This window comes from Sinocyclocheilus rhinocerous, unplaced genomic scaffold (assembly GCF_001515625.1).
Source record: "Sinocyclocheilus rhinocerous isolate Xijiao unplaced genomic scaffold, SAMN03320098_v1.1 scaffold2415, whole genome shotgun sequence".
Taxonomy (NCBI): domain Eukaryota; kingdom Metazoa; phylum Chordata; class Actinopteri; order Cypriniformes; family Cyprinidae; genus Sinocyclocheilus; species Sinocyclocheilus rhinocerous.
In genome coordinates, this window is record NW_015666566.1 from 309,586 (window position 1) to 314,242 (window position 4,657).

At 33.8% G+C, this 4,657-nt stretch overlaps 1 long non-coding RNA gene across 1 annotated transcript in view; it reads right to left on the reverse strand.

The window, feature by feature from the left end:
• Nucleotides 1–4,657, reverse strand: part of LOC107732800 (uncharacterized) — a 126,691-nt gene that overhangs the window by 7,508 nt on the left and 114,526 nt on the right. Inside the window, exon 2 of the long non-coding RNA XR_001638907.1 lies at nucleotides 1,445–1,489. This is a non-coding gene — a long non-coding RNA (uncharacterized LOC107732800). The remainder of the gene's footprint in view (nucleotides 1–1,444; nucleotides 1,490–4,657) is intronic.

Sequence of the window (4,657 nt, forward strand, 5' to 3'; positions counted from 1 at the left end):
ACCACATGTTGTTTGGGAGGGTTTCAAGAAAAAAAATCAAGAAAAGAAAATGCTCTCATCCAAAAACAATCCCCAGCATATTCAGTTATCAGACACGACTGGAACTTCAAATGGGACTGGCTTCTATGGTCAGATTTAACTAAAAAAATTTGCTTTTTAGCAACAAACACTCAAGATGGCTTTGGTGCACACAGGGATAAAAAGTACCCCATGTGTACAATGTACAATGAAATATACTGCTGTATTTTTAATGTTGTGGGCCTATATTTCTGCTGGAGGTCCTGGACATCTTGTTTAGATACATGGCATCTTAATTAACTTTAAAGATAAAAAAAATAAATTCAGAAAGTAATAAAAATTAAGAATTTTAAAAACAAAATAATAAAACATACACAAGTTAAAAAAATACTAAAATAAAATAAAAATGAAAAGAATATTGTCTTTTGTCTTTAAATATAAAAAATAAGTGAGTACATCCAGTACACCTTGACTCAGAAAAATAGCAAACAATTGTAAATAAATACATTCAAAATTATAAATAAATTCTGATTTTAAATATTAAAAAAATGAGTCAATACATTCTGTATGCCTGAACTGTACTGAACCTGAGCCAAGTCAAACATATCTAGCATTTTCTGAATGTGCAAGACATCTACTGTTGAAGGAGATATTAAAAGGCTGCAACATCTGAATCTAAACTACCACAACAAACAAAATATATGCAGATCTGAGGTTCACAGCTTGTGCAAATGAACAACTAAAAGAGCCATTGTCAGCAACACCCGCTCCTGGTAAGACGTGTCCCTATACACACACACACGCATTATCACTTTACTGAAATAATGAGCCCTTAAAACAACACCCACCTCCATGCTGTTACATGAAACTATGTGTATTTAGATACTTGTGGGAAATGTAGAAAAACTCTAAATGAAGCCAGCGTGATAGGATACAGTGAAATTATTTGATGCCAGGCACAGACAGAAGGAAACAACAAGAACGTAAACACAACAAACAAACAAAACTGAAATGAAGTGCAGCACAAGTGTCAAATCATGAAAAACAACTCCATCTTCACTGATTATAATGAATCATTCCACTTCATAACTGACATTAGAGGTAAAGTCTTTGTAACCACAGAAACACATTTACTTTAAGGTCAACATCTTATAGGTATTAGCGGGTATGTTGGTATTTCATGCCACAAAACTTCCATCACGTTACCAGCAGGTATTTCCTGGTTCATAGCAGACAACTTCCTATATGTCCTTAAATGAAACTGAAACATTCAACCCTTGATGGATGCCAGAAAATAGCCAAATTCTTAGACAAACTGCTGTCTTATGTCACTGCAGGACATTTTTTTAATAAAGAGTGGCTTGAAAAATTAGATACAGAAGCTATAGAAGCTGCAGCATCAGCAAAACCTTTAACCAACACTTACTTGAATGTACGCTCAAGCTTTGGCCTATGTGAAATCCATGGCCACCTGCAAACCAAACAAAACAGAGAAACAAACAGTGATTACAGCGTTCTGTACGACTTCTTTCACAATCTAAACATGCTTCTGATGTTCTCGGCTGGCGCATGGGGCTTCACGGTTTGGTTATGGCACTAAACTGTACAGCCCAATGGACCATAATGAACGTATCTTCTTTTTTGTGGAAAATCCATGCCCTCCTCTTACTGAAATTGGTGGAATTCCCCTAATGGTGGCCAGTTTCAGAGGAGAGAAACCCCACACTTTCAGACAGAACTGGTTCTGTTACTCTTAAGACTCTGGAAAGTGGAAAAACTGAAAAAAAAAAAAAAAAAGTTTCAGCAGAGTTGAGAAATGAATTCAACACTTCTGTATGAATTCAACACTGTGAATAAATAATAGATATGGAAAAAGTATAGGTTGTTAAGAGTACAAGAAGAGTGACTCAAAACAACAACCATCAAACCATCTCCAAAAGATTTAGACTTTATGCCGCCACATTTTACTTGAGAGATGCACATTTTTGCTTTTTCTTCTTCTTCTTTTTGTTTTCAAAAAAACAAAATGCATTTGAACCCTAATCTGAAAATCCCTGAAAGCATAATCTGTTTTATCATTGAATACATGGAAGTAGCCACACAATAAAGACAAAGCGCAAATTCACCAAAAATTCACCACTTTAGCACAAAAACTTGCATTATAGACCCTGTTTACACAGATATTCAACTCAATCTCCAATTATACAATTACAAGTTGACAGCTGAAATAAATAGCTATTTTTAACCGCTACCATTATCTATACTGCTAACTGGTATTTTCTTTTAAAATTGTATGTAAGCAGTAGGCCTGGGTGTTGACACAAAATTCACAGTTAGATTTAAGTTCTATTCAAAAGCTTGCGATTACATTAGATTAGATTCAATTTTTCGATTTGACTCGATTCAATATTGATTATTTTGGATATATTTCAAGTACATGGCAAATTTTCTCAAGGAAAAAAATCTCAAATAATGCTGTAAAATATACATGAGAGTCAGCTATACATTACAATATTGGGATTTAAAATTAACTGATTTGTATACAAACACTTAAATTACACTCAATGAAGTTACAATAGCCAGCTAACTTTACAATTAAATATTCCTACTCCAATTCGTTTTTTTTTAAATATAAACATTTAAACGGTGGCTGTCATAAAAACTTGACATACTTATTCAAACATAAATTAAATACCGAAGAACAGTAAAATATTATAATGAATATATCGAAATGCTCCTCTCTAGTTCATTTTTCTAGCTGACTAACGAGTTTATAGTCACAGAATATATTTTTTTCTGAGGTAAATATGACATTATGTGACATGTGACAGGATACGGATTTCATTCAGTTGTACTCTTTCTTTTAACATACCTTCGGATGTTCATTCATGTTTATTTCATGCTGAAAAAGCTGAGGAGATGATCAGCTCACGCGCACTTAGTGCTGCCGCATCTCTTGATCTGAGGCGCTACAACAATCTGTCACTCCACATCAAACAATGCCAAAACGGTATTGTTTGTTTGAATATTATGATAAACTGAACAGAATTTGAAACCTGAGACTTTTTGTTTAATTCAGAAGTAACAAATTACAAAGCTTATTGCGATTTATTGGACGGGAGGCGCACTACATTATTCCGTTCATTAAATGAAAACAGGCTAGACTAATCGATTCTTGGGATTTAAGAATCAATATCGATTCGTAAAAATGAGACTTGAATAAAATTGAGAAATCGATATGTAGCCCTAGTAAGCAGTAAAGTTTAAAATCTCTTTCCAGCTAACAGAGAAGCTAATGTTTTCTCAAACTGAATAAACTTTGAGAGACTGTTAAAAGAATCTCCATTTAAAGTTATCTGGTCTTTAAAAAAATTCTCAAAATGCTAACACCAAAACGTTGTTTATATATCTGTCAGAGAACATTCAAAAGTAATGTTCCCATAATGATTGCTAAAATATACGGTTCCCTTAACAGTTTCTCTAACATTTGCATAACCAAGAAAAAATGTTTAGAGAACATTCAGAAATAATTAGCGACATATTTTTAAAACATATTTTTGTTAGCTGGGTTCAACGCTTTGGTTGATTGACAGGTGAGTAGACAGTTCTTCAGTGCTGTGTGGGACCCATCAAGACTGATTAGTCTAGCCCACCTGGGAGGAATAGAAAGAAAGTAGGCAAGAAAGAGCAAATGTGAGAGTCCCAGCACACGAGGAGGAAATAAGGGGCGAGGGGGAAACAGTTGCATCCCTATAGCTACTGAGATGTGAAGTTGTCAAAACACATATTTCAATGTGAACAAAGTGAGCAAGGAGTACGCATACAAAAGTGTGTGAATGGGCAGATATCTGGAGCAGATCCCAGGCTTCAGACTCTCAGGAAACTCAGGAGATAAATGATGTGAGACTAAAGTTCTTCCATTGTTCCTTTTGCATTTAGAAGCAGCGCTATTATCACCCCAAAAATGTCTTTGAAACTTGAGTACTTAGTGTGTATGTGCCAATGAATCATGCTTCTAGGGGGCTTTCAATGAAACCACCTGATTTGATAGTGAAAAGACAGATGAAGACAATTTCCTTTTTCATTTACTGTATACATAACACAGGTGGTCAATTGTGAAAAGAGAATTGTTATTGATTCAATACTGAATAAAGTTCAGGTGCTAATGTGGTTGGAAAAAAAACTTTTAAGTTGTGTTTTGGATGTTACCAGTTGACAGCATTTTGTGGCATAATAGTTTGGACTTTTCCATAGTTTTCTTTAATAGTAATAATAAAAAAATATTACATATACTGTATTAAATAAAAAAAGCTGTAAATAAAGCAGAGATTATTGGAGTATGTTTTTACAAAAACAGTCTTTTCTACTTCAAATACTTCAAACTATGCTATATAAAAAATTTTATAATTTGAGCTGTAAAGCTCTTTAACAATTTTTATTCATTTTTGGTGGTAATGGTGTTATCATTGCAGAGAGTGTAATACTGGAAATATTTTAGAAAAGGTTAGTAAGCAATTTTATTACACTAAAATTGTGCTAACACACAACGGTGAGTATTTTAACATTAACATATTGGCCACATTCACTTGCATTGTCAGTGCTTCACTGCAACCCATACTGTTGCTTTTTTTAAAGTGGG